Source organism: Ambystoma mexicanum, chromosome 3p (genome assembly GCF_040938575.1).
Source record: "Ambystoma mexicanum isolate Mex_15411 chromosome 3p, UKY_AmexF1_1, whole genome shotgun sequence".
Taxonomy (NCBI): domain Eukaryota; kingdom Metazoa; phylum Chordata; class Amphibia; order Caudata; family Ambystomatidae; genus Ambystoma; species Ambystoma mexicanum.
In genome coordinates this window covers 264,071,716-264,084,071 of record NC_090925.1, presented here as the reverse complement: position 1 = coordinate 264,084,071, position 12,356 = coordinate 264,071,716, and the positions used below count along the sequence as shown (strand labels likewise).

General features: G+C 47.6%; 1 protein-coding gene across 2 annotated transcripts in view; it reads right to left on the bottom strand.

The window, feature by feature from the left end:
* Positions 1–10,327, bottom strand: part of DIDO1 (death inducer-obliterator 1) — a 624,211-nt gene extending 613,884 nt beyond the window's left edge. Inside the window, exon 1 of one of the 2 annotated variants that reach the window (XM_069650767.1) lies at positions 9,982–10,327. The gene's annotated coding sequence lies outside the window, so the exon portion shown is untranslated. The remainder of the gene's footprint in view (positions 1–9,981) is intronic. The other variant, XM_069650768.1, reaches the window with a different exon arrangement.
* Between the last annotated feature and the right edge of the window lie 2,029 nt (positions 10,328–12,356).

Here is a 12,356-nt window from a genome sequence, read left to right as displayed (position 1 = left end):
AGTTTTCTCCCTCCCTCCTCCCTTTGGTCCCTCCGTCCCTTAGGCCTTGTAGGCGGAATCTTCCCTCCTGGGCTGTCCAGTTTGCGCCTCAGCGTCTATGTATCTTCCTCAGGGATCTCTTGATTTTTCAGGATCCAGCGGCCCTGATAGGATTATACGTCAGGGCGGGGAAGCGCTGGTCGAATTCCAGCACTGGGGCCCAGATATTCTGGAAACGATGGCGAGTTCCCGCTTGTGCTGCCGTCACCCTCTCCGCTACCAGAATGTCCCAAAGTTTGGTCCACCATTGGGGTATGTGAGGGCCTTCCGGGGTTTTCCAGGCTCGGGCCACCACCGTTTTCCCTGCTAGTAGGCAGTGAGTTAGTAGTTTCGATCTGGTCCCGGAGCGCGGGTAGATCCCGGGGATTGGAGCTCCCAGCAAGACTGGTTCTGGTTCCAGGGGGATCCTTGTCCCGGTAATTTGTGTAATGGACCCCAGGCATGATTTCCAGAATTGTTGGACCTTTGGGCAAGCCCACCACATGTGGAAGAAGGAGCCTGGGTGGCCGCATCCTCTCCAGCAAGAATGATCCACCTGGGGGTTCATATGGTGAAGTCGGTGGGGCGGGTAGTACCACCGCAGCGTGATCTTGTACGCACATTCCCTATTGGTAATGCAGGTGGACGAGGTGTGTGTTCTGGTCCATATGTCCACCCAGGTTTGGTCCTCTATTGGGTGACCCAGGTCCGCCTCCCATTGGGCCATGCAGCGGGTCTTTGTGGTCAGGAAATCACTTAGGAAGCGCCTGTATAGGGTGGATACTCTGCCGCGGGTTGGAAGGTCTCCCAGAGTGAGTTCTAGGGCAGTAGGAGGGCGTGTCGCTGCTTGCAAAGTTTGGGGGTTTGAGCACCAGTGGCGTAATTGAATGTAGGTGAATCTGTCCCTTTCCTGGAGTTGGAATTTCTATTTGCATTGGGCGAATGTGAGAGGTCTCCCCCCCACCCCCATATACAGCTGGTCTATAGTCTCCAGCCCGCCCTTAATCCAGTTAAGGAAAATTGTGAGGATTCGTTCCCGGTGCGAACGTTGGATTAAGGAAGACAGGGGAGCGTGGGCTCAGTCCTCTTGGCACTCCCTTTTGTTTTAGTGCCCAGTCCCAGGAACTAAGGGTGTGTTTGGTTGATAGCAGGAGATCTCCCCATTGAGTCCTGAGGGTGGGCGGGATGTATGGTAGAAATCCTAAAGGTAGGGGCACTTGTGATTGTTCCAACTCTACCCATCTAGGGCGGTTTGTCATATTTTGCCATGCCTGGACCTGTGCCAATTGAGCTGCCACTCTGTAGGCCTGCAAGTCTGGGACCCCCAATCCTCCCAGTTTGGAACTCCCCAGCATAGTTCTGAGAGGGATTCTCGCTTTCTTACCTTTCCAGATAAAGTTCAGCATTTTTCTCTGGATCCCTCGAAGAGTTGGTGTGGGGATCGCTACTGGTAGGGAGGCACAGGCGTATAGTAACCTCGGAAGAAGGTTCATCTTGCATGCAGTGATGCGCCGAGCATTGAGATTTCTTGGGTCTCCCAGCGTTTCAAGTCGCCTTCCAATTCTTTAAAGAGCCGGGGGAAATTGGCTTTGTATGTGTCTCTTGGGTCAGCCGGGATGTGGACCCCTAGGTAGGAGATGGCACTTTTTTCCCATGTTATCGGGCACATCTTAGTCAGTGGTTCCCGTTCTGCTGGGGTGAGGCCGATGCCCAGGGCGGATGATTTATCGAAGTTTATGGTGAGGCCTGAGACCTCCCCGTAGCTGGCGATTTCTCATATCGCGTGTTTTAGAGATGAGTGGGCCTCCGAGATCGTGAGCAGAAGTTCATCCGCGTATAGGGCGAATTTGTGATGCGTGGGGCCACTTTGTATGCTCTTGATTTGGTCGTTTCGCCTGATCTTTTGTGCAAAGGGCTCCATGGCGAGTGCGAAAAGCAAGAGTGACAGTGGACAGCCTTGCCGGGTTCCGCATGATAGGGGGATTGGGGCCGAGCTGTGTCCGTTGATTCTCAGGCTAGTTTTAGGGCTGTTATAGTTGGCTAGAACCATCGTTTGGAACGTTGACCCGAAGCCGAAGGCCCCTAGGGTGTGTCTCATGAATGTCCAATCCACCCTATCAAATGCCTAAGCTGCGTCGAGAGCCACTAAGACTAGATTTCGGGAGTTCCGGGAGGCAAGGTCCACCAGGTTCAGGGTTCTCCGGATGTCACCTGCTGTCCGGTGTAGGATGAAACCTGCCTGGTCGGGTGAATGATCTTCGGCAAGATGCGATTTAATCGGGTTGCTAGAATTTTTGAGTATATGTTTGCATCGATGTTTAAGAGTGCGATCGGTCTGTAGGACGTTAAGCTTCTTGGATCTTTTCCAGGTTTGGGCAGGAGGATGGTGGTTGATTCCTGCATCGATGGGGTCACTGCTCCCGTTTCCCTGAAGGAGTTGAATAGGGTAACCAGGTGGGGGGTCAGTTGTGCTAGTTTGTAAAACCTGGTTGAAAAGCCGTCTGGATCGGGGGCCCGTGTTTTAAGTGATTTGATGGCTTCCTCGACTTCCTCCCCCGTAATGAGCTCCTCCAGTTCGTCTCTCGCTGTGTCGGAGAGAGGGGGCACTGCTGCAGGTATTCCTTCTGTTGTGATAAGTTTCGTGGGGTTGCCTTCATGATTTGAGTCAAATAATCTATTGCGAGTCGTTGCTTTTCGGGCTCTGAGTATAGTGTGACCCCGTTGGGATCACACAGACCAGTGGTCGTGTTGACGCGTCTCCGCTTGGCTAGCTTGGCCACCAGGAACTTGTTCGCCTTGTTACCCTTCGCGTAGTATGACTGTTTGGCCTTGGCCATTAGTTGGGCGGTTTGTTCCGCATAGTGGGCTTCCAGTTTTTTCCTTGCTGTACGAATGATCCGTTGCGTTTTGGGGGACCAGCCTTTCTCCTTGTGGAGTGCCTTGGCCTCCCTTAGTTCGTTCTCTAGAGCCGTCCGTGTCGGACGCCTGTCTCGGTGGTAGGCCGCACCTTGGGCAATTAGGGAGCCCCTGATTACTGCCTTCATGGTGTCCCAGTTGTTCGCTAGCGAGGTGTCCGAGGCTGGATTTTCGTTAAATAAATTTCCTATTCCTGTTGCGATCTTGTCTCTGGTGGCCATATCGTTAAGGATCGGGTTGTACAACGTCCATTTACGCAGGTTATCGAGGTTGGGATTCTGAACCCAGAGTTCCAAGAGCACTGGGGCGTGGTCGGATATCGCCCTTGTGCCGATGGAGACTTCTTTGACTGAAGGGAAAGTTTGCGGGGAGGTCAGGAACAGGTCGATCCTTGAAAAGGTGCGATGGACGAATGAGTAAAAAGAGAAGTCTTTTTCGTCAGGGTGGAACACCCGCCATGAGTCTATTATCTCCAGGGACCTGAAGAGTCGGAGGAGGCTAAGGGCTTGGGCGAAGTCGCTTGGAGTCGGGGGGTGTGACCGGTCTTTGGTGGGGTCGGGAACCCCATTGAAGTCCCCACCGACTATTGTTTGGCCCTCCACAAAGTTAGCGAGAGATGTGCCCAAGGAGTCATAGAAGTGCGATTGTCCAGTGTTAGGGGCGTACACCGAGACGAGAGTTTATAGATCTCCCATTAGCGCAGGTTTTCGTTTCCAGGATCTGTGGGTTCAAGTCTTTCCCGAAGAGGATCGCCGTACCTCCTTTTTTGTTTGTGCCAGAGGCAAAGAATTGGAGCGGGAATAACCGGGAGCGAAGTCGGGTCACGTCTACCGGCAGCAAGTGAGTCTCTTGGAGCATGGCTATCGCTGCGTCTTCGTCCCGGAGTTTCAGTAGAATTGCCTTTCGCTTGTTAGGGGAGTTCAGGCCATTAACATTCAGGGAGAGGATCCGAAGCATTTGGAGGTCCGCTGGAGTCTCACACTCCTTTCCTTGGGTTAGGGGGGGGTCGTGGGGCGGTGATTCAGCTGCCATGTCTTTTGGGGAATCCCTTAATATCATCCTGCACTTGAGGTTTTAACACATTAACACGGAACCCCAATGGGGGGCCGCAACTTTAACTGGAAGGTAGACCGACATTGTAAGTACGGGCGTACCCTTGGCCAACAGGGCCAACTGTCCCATCACGTATTGTGTACTGTGCGTTTCCAAGGAACAAAGGTTGGAAAGTATCCTTGGAGTGGGTATGAACCATGGGTATGGTTGTTGCGATGTGCCCCATTTTCAAGGTGTTCATGTTTGAACTCCAGGATCTCGCATTTGTAATGCAGGGAATCGATGGATCTTTGCATTTCCCCCAGCCTGGTAGTGTGGTCCTGAGAATGGTCCTCGATTTCTCCGAGCCTCTGTTCGATCTCTGTGACCCTTTGGTCCGTCTGTTCAACTTTATAAGTGAGTTCCGAGAGGCAGGCGTGGAACTCCGATTTAATATCCGCCATGAAGGCCATCAGGTCTCCTTTGGTAGCGAGGGCGCCCCTGTGTTCTTGTGGCTTCTGTGGGGTCAGTTTAGGAGGGTCTTGTTTCTTGGGTTTTTCCGGTGCAGTAAACATGGCGGAGATATCTGCGCCCTTGCTCACCTTCGTTTGCCTAGAAATACTGCTCGTATTGGGCGGTCTTGATTGCCCAGGGCAGTGGACGGCTGCACTCAGGGTGTGTATCGCTCTCAACCCCCTCTGCGGTCCAGATCTGGGCGAGTGGGCAGGGGCGCCCCAGGAAGCATTGGTGTGGGGGGGTCAAGGCCTCTCTGGATGAAAGCGGTTATCTCGCTGCTTCCCCGCCCCTCCTCAAGTCTCCATCGGTGGTCCTTCGCTGATGGAGGTCCCAGATCCCTCTGTGAACCTCCTCTGTGCGGTTCTGTAATGTCGTCGGCCGTCGCTGAGAGGAGGTTCCGACGTAGTGGGGGGGGGGGGAGCCCGCTCTCCCGGTCCCTCGGAGTGTGCGTCGGGTACTCAGGCCCCAGCAGCCGAGGATGCACTCGAGTGCATTCCAGGCCACCTTGGTATGAATCGGATGGCTCTGTGCTGGAGTCCGCTCCCCTCCTCCAACTCCCCGGCGCTCTAAGGCACCGTTACCACCAGGTGCGGAGCGTGTTGCTGGGTTCTGGCTTGGAGGCCATCTTGGTTTCTTCGGCTGGAGCGGGGGAGAAGTTCGGCCGCTGAATTCTGGTAGAATGCCTCCTCGGTCGAGGGCTATGTTTGGCCAGGTTGTGCCATGTCGGTTCCGGTCGCCTTAGATGGCATTGGCGACACGGTAACCCGCTTAGAACCGCTGGGAATTGACGGAGGCGGCGGGCATCCCACGGGCGGCCTCAGAGGAGCGACCACATCGATGGCGCTCCAAGCCACGCCCCCCTTTCTTAACTCCTCACATCATCTTCGTCCTAGTATTATTGCAACACAGTTCGGGCATGTAGTCCCTACTCTTCCTCGTCTCAGTGGTCTTACTAAGAGTTGGAGTATCTAATTGACACACGTATATCAAAGTGTGGGGGACTGGTGTCTCGTACCCATAGGTTGAGGAAAATGGAGGCTGGTATGTATTACGGGCATACCGCGTTCTCTGTGAGAAGTCGTCTCTAGTCCCATGGGGGAATCCCTCCCCATGAGATCTTCCCGCTGAGTACCACCCACAGGCGGACTATCGGGTAGCAGGCTGGCCTCATGTGAAGGGGCTCCCCTTAGGGGAGAAGGGACAACATCTGAGGATTTGTCACACATTCCATAAGGATTTTTACGACGTAGAATGCAAGTCTTAAAGAACTTATCTTCGAAAGGAATCAGAGGGCAGTTCATTTTAACAGTGTCCAAGCTGCACCATCATTACAAAAGAAGTGGTGATAATTTCTCCTTTACTTTTGCAATGATGGTGGCTTCAGTGTTCGAGACCATTGAGCCTTTACAGTTGGTGAACTTGTCTCCATCTTTCCTCCAACATGGTCCTACGTTAAACTGATCTCCCTTTGTACATGAGTTGGTTCTGGGAAGTGGTTTCGTCGTTTTGTTTTTGAGGTTGTAACCAGAGACCTTTGCAGAGTTTTTCAATGCAGATCACGTGATTAACCGAAAATGTAATAGTTAGATAGGAACAGAATATCATCATTGGAACAAGCTGTGATTTTGACATCCCTATTTCTTAGTGTGATGCCCAAAACATTCTCATCACTATGAACAGTCACTAGTAAGGCATCTACAGCCAAAATGAAGAAGGTGGGGTTTAGGGAGCAACCCTGGCTCGACCCATTCCTAGCGTAAAAAGAAAGCCGTTGACATATACCAAGGCTCTGATATAAATATTTAACCAAGTTTATGAAGGAATTCCATTATAAAATTTAAACAAGAATTCCCATTCCAATAGGTCAAATGCTTTTTCTAGGGTTTTGGTAGAAAAAGACCACCACACACATTGGTAATAATTACAAATAGGAAGGCAAAAAAAATAAAATACATTACAAAACAAAAACCCACATAAAGTTGTTTTGCTCATTTTATGGAGCTTTTTTGAAAACTTGGCAAATTCGGATTTCTGACATTCAACCCCTTCCAGATGTGTGCTGTGGGCCGAGGGAAGTATGTAGAAGGTCTTTGCCGACTGTCTTCTTGAGCATGGCTTCTATATGCCCAACACAAGAGGAGTACGTTGCAGACATACCCCTGGCACCGCAAACACCTTTCTCCAGCTGTCTTTCATTTCAACACTGTGTCCCATAGAAAACAGAGTCATTCTAATTTTACAAATGGCTCCTGCACCTTTACATCCAATGCCTTCCCGAGCATTTCATCTATCCCACACCTTCATCCCAAATATCTACCCAACGTTGCCCCTCCCTACCACTACTGAATGTTCTAGCATACTCCTCCTTTGCCTCCCTGACAGGCAAAAGGCGCTTCAACGCCATGACCTATTGCAGTAGTTGCAATACAAATGCAAGATAACATATCCGTAAGAAGTGAAGTGTTACAGTTATACTGACCAGTATCAGCAGATCAGCCTCTAATCTGCATGCTAGTATGTCTGCATACATTTTTGCAATCCACATTTATGAGCCAGATCGTATGGTAAGGTCTTGGATCACTGGGGTCTTTGTTGTACTTAGATGGTACAATAATATTGGCTTCAGTGATAGTACCAGGAGGCACTGTGTTGGTAAAATAATTACGTAAGTAGTAACTTTGGATTAAGTAAATGGTTGAATGTTATTTGGGAAGCATCTGGTTCTGGTGCTTTCCCCTCTATTGACGGAAGAAACAGCCTTTGCAACCGCATCAGCGATTAATGGGTTCTTAAGGTAGTTTACATCTACATGTAATTGCTTCTAGGCATGGATTATAAAAAACGAATCTATAGTTTCTTGCAATGCTATATTTTCAGAGGAGTAAAGAGAGTTGTAGAAGTCAATGTCAGCAGACTTGATCAATGTCAGCATCTTTAGTTTTAGTTTGCTCTTGTGAATTTCTTATAGTCTTCCCTCTTGCCTTGGTAGTTGACAATTGTCCTGCCTTGTTTGAATATTCATATTTTTAGCAGGGGTTATGTTTGCAGGGATTGAAGACTTTTTGCTAAAAATCAAATTTTAGTTTTAGCCAGTTCCTGACTGCATTTACAGAGTTGTCTTGTTGTTCGGCCTGCTTTAATTTTTTGAGTGAATCTTTTGAGTGTTCTTTTAAATGTGTCTTCCTTTGCACTACTCCATTGATGATTTTGCCCCTTAGTACTGTTTTAAACATGTCCCAATTGTACTCCTCATTAGTGTCTGTGTTTAGGTTTAATTCGAAGAAATCTCGAATAAAGGAGAATATAACTTCAGTGCCTTCAGTATTGTCGAGTCTTGCCATATTGAGATTAAATGTTTTGCTATGCGCCGAGATAGCACTGTTTTTGAAAGTCAGGGAATTGGGCATGGTATCCAAAAGTATTATGGCGCCAATCCCTACTTTTAGCTTATTGTTCTACAGCTAATAAATCATAAAATAATCAATCATTAAGTAGGATTGGTGGACATGGAGAAAACTGGTGTAGTATAGCTCTTGATGGGAACCATCATCACTGCAGGTCTAATAAGTGATGTTGTTGAATAGGTTAGCTAGGGCTTTAGACCTGCGTCCCCTGGAAAATCTTACCTTTGCCTTACGGTTGATTGCTAAGTTCCAGTCCCCTCCATAATTAAGTTGTTGGGTTTAGAGTTACATTTTATTGCAGTGTAAATGCCAGAAGCCAGAATTCCACTCTATTGGGGCATTCATGTTCCATGTTAACTTTAATAGAGGGAGGTAATTAATTTGCCATCTTCGTTTGTTACATTTTCAGTCAGTCCATCAAATATTTGCTTTAGAAGATTCATAATGAGAGATGTTTTTTTTCTCTGGAGTCCGGGGAAAATTAATAGTATTTATATGGTCTCTTTTTTCTAGCTTGACCGATTTCCAATTTGGTCAGATGGGTTTTCTTATAGTAAGATTAGATCCGCCTTTATTTTAGTTTGACCATTTCCTATAAACCGAAACTATTGCATTGGAGTACAGCAAGTAGGGAGATGGCATATGTGGAGGGACACAACACCTGTAGGTGTTTGGTTATTTACCCACCCATTGACTGCCCAATGCCATGCTAATCCCTATGTCCATTGCCACCCCTCGCCGCCCAAAACGCATTCTCCTGAGATCTCTTTGAGCTAGCTTCATCAAGCTGTAACAGCAAACTGTGCTCAAAGTTAACGGCTTAATTGGACCTGTAAACTCGCCACTGGTGTAATAAAAAAAATGTCTTCACCAAATGTTCCTTCTGCCCCATGATTTATAAGCAGTATGTGTGTCCTTCACTGAAGGACTATTTTAAACAAGCATAGGCAACGTTATATATGTATATATATATATATATATATATATATATGCATATATATATATATATATATATATATGCCAGGCACTGCTATTAATGGCTAGTTAGTACTATCACAGCAGTGTCAGTGTCTGGCAAAAACCTTTCCCATACCCATACTAAAGCCAAAACGGTTGATACTGCCAATGCTGGTCTTTACATGCAATAGAATTGTTTGCCTTTTGATTCAATCCCTTAACATTCCATGAGAGTTTTTTTTTTAAATGTCATTATACATGGGGCAATTGTAATCGAGTTGCTCCCGTCAGTTATCCCAGCATTTTTTGGATATAAATAGGAGCAGTGTTCCGTGTGGGAGGGTCATCCCTCCTCACTAGAGAGCAAGATAATGTAAACATGTTTAGTGGAGAGTTGTGTGCTATAGTTGATCCAGGATTATACATTGTGGTGCTATGTAGTGGTTTAGCTTGTAAGTAGAGGCGCAGGAATTACTTGCCCCCGAACTCCCTCATGTTGTCCTGGAGTGCTTATCCAATTCTTTGTTGAGGGTGAAGGAAAAAGTGGTAGGCAGGGGACGAGAGTTAAAACAAGTTGTGGACCAAAATGTTTAGAGTAACTAGAGAGAATATCAATAAGAGAGCTGTAGCCAACAAGGCTATTGAGCGCAGTGTTAAATAATGGGGCACTGATAACCGGGAGATTCTCTTTACCTTAAATGAAAAACGTTCTGCCCAGGCAAAGCCACCTGTGCAAGTATAAAGCAATGTGTGGTCTATTTCAAAGACTGAATTGTTATGGGATAAACAGAAGTTACGGACCAGCAGGCGCGATGCAGTATTGGCCAGATATGTGTGCTGTCCAATCTTTGGATGCCAGGGAACTAAAGCATTTATTCGCACTGACCGTTTGAGACTTCAAACCTCAATATAGATACATTGTTGGTTAGCGAGCAGCAACAACTTTAATCTGTAAATCGAGATTTGTAAATTGCAGATTCCACTGAAAACGGCAGTAGCCGCATTATAAATAACCAATCAATCAACCAACCAAGCCTCGTGCGAGATTCAATTCACAATCCGCAATTGTAATATGAAGTGAATAATAAACTGATCGCAATATTCGATTTCTGAACAAAGGCTACATAAACAGACTTACCTGCCTTTCCGGGCATTAGAGTACACACCTGTCTTTCAGTTTGTTTGCATCGGACTCCGTTTGTTATGAAGGGCGTTCAGTTTATTTTTTTCCTGTGATTTGCCCAAAATGTTTGTGGAGAAGGTCGTTTTCCGGTCGTACCGCTCACAGCCCTTTCTTTCTGTGAACCTGAAAAACATGATAGTTTGAGTTGGGCTGTTGCTGTTGGCGAGGGTTACGCCATCTCCTTGCAGGAAGTAGGTGCAGCGAGACTTCCTGACCCCACTAATTAGGGAGCACTGGCAGTGGATTGCAGATACTAGGCGGAGGCCGCTGAATTAGGCGAAGGAGAGCCTTGACTCACAGTGTCCCCACTCGCCTCCAGGAGCCACGCCCGCTTACTACCATGCACTCGCAATATTAATACATGAACAAAAAAAGAAGTAACATTGCCACTTGCCAGGTGAGGTCGGAAAGAAGAAATAAGCTTAATGCCCTTCCAAAACAAGCCCAAAACAAGCTGACACTTAAAACGCTATGGATAGGCCCCAAAAGTACGAAAAAAACCGTAACACAAATATACATAGAAGTTCATACATAGACACAGATATAGTGTGTTAGAACAACAATATTTTATTATAATTGCATTTTTCTAACATTTAGTATCTCTTGTTTCCTTTTCTTGTCTATATGTTATTTAAAAGTGGCTTCCCTGGTCCAACGCCCACTGGTCTTTGGCTCCTTGGTGAGTAGCAGACATGCCAACATTCGGGAGCCCCTGGGAGGGAGATTTCACCACAGCAGGTGGGAGCATGTATTTTTCCCATAGGATTGCATTGGGGTTATCGTTATTTTAGATGGGAGACACTAAAAAATAGCCCGAATTTTCAATAAGAAATCGGGAGTCTCCCGCCTAAATCGGGAGTGTTGGCATGTATGGAGTCGCTCTCCTTTGGTCCTGTCTTCTTGAGTCTGTAAGCCCTCTGGTCCTTGGCTCCCTTACATAGTTGCCAGGTAGCCACAAGTCATGTGTGACAATGTGGGCCAGTGTTGTGGGTAAATAGAATGTAGAGCGCGGCTGAACAGAACTTAGAAGGTGGGTCCCAAGGAAGAATGGAATGGGGATGGAGAGAAGGGGTGGGGAAGGGAATACAGTTGGTAGTTACGAGTATGGAATTAAAGGAGAATTTGCTAGACTGAGTCTCAGCGTTATCATTAATAGCGTATTAGCTATTGAAGGCAAGCGTCCCCAACCAGCACGATCCTCCCCGCAATGAGAGACAATGATGTACTCTCCCAGAATGGGAATAATGCCAAGACCAAGTGCGGGTGAGCGTAAATGGGAGTTTATCAATCAGAATAGGGCATGCAAAGAACTCTGCAAACTCCGAGAGCGCTCTGTCTGACAATAGCAAAGACAGGCGTATATATTTACAAAAAACGTCATAAAACCCTACACACTATAGGGGGCACAAATTCAATGGGATTGGGTGGCGACGACTAGCTATAGGTACTGCTGTGATGTGGTTGGTCTTGGCTGGAGGACGTCACTGGTCAGCCTCGTGGGATGGGCTGGGCCTGGCGGGTCAGCTGGGTTCATCCGGCCGGTGTCGTTGTGCCACTGTGGCCAGTGTCAGAGATGAATGTCTTTTCCTGACTTCTCTGCCCTATGCCATGCACACCGCAGTCATTCAGTCTTTTGCAATATTATCTTCTTTAGTAAATCTTCCAATAGGTTATTCTACAGGTTAATGCAACACAGGAGGAATGCACCTTGAGAGGGGTTTGATGGCGATTCATCAGTACATGGTTACCAGTGTCCTGTTGACCGGGTACCATAGGTCGTGGGGCTGGGTCTCAGGGCATGGGACAGACGGTACATGTCCTCCTGTCTTGTTAGAAGTCGTTATGAATGTGTTGCTGTAATGTTGCCATAATATTGGGTGTCCTAATTTTACAGGGGCCATTAACCTTAGGTGATCCGGTGGGTTGTGGGGTTTAAGAGAGGGCGCCTCTGGATTTGTGTATTCAGGCAGAGGTTTACTGCTGGGCTGTAAATAATGCAGGTGGCGGGCCGTGGCCTTGGGTGCTGCAGAGGGAACTACAAATCTTTGAAGCGGCTCCAGCCTAGTTGGGGGAGGTGGAGCAGCGCGGCGTGGGCCTCTGCTTTCTCGTCTGGCAGGCTTCGCAGGGAGGGAGGGGGAATGGCCTTGCATATATTCACAAAGGTATCTTCCTCGTGTGTTGCAGATTTTAGGTGAAAGCATCATAAACATTTGAATACTATACAATACTCATTGAATCATTCCAAAGCTTACATTTTAACTTTGCTAAATGCCTCTCAAATATAGCCAGTCCGAGCACATTATTTGTACACTATGTTTTAACAACTACAA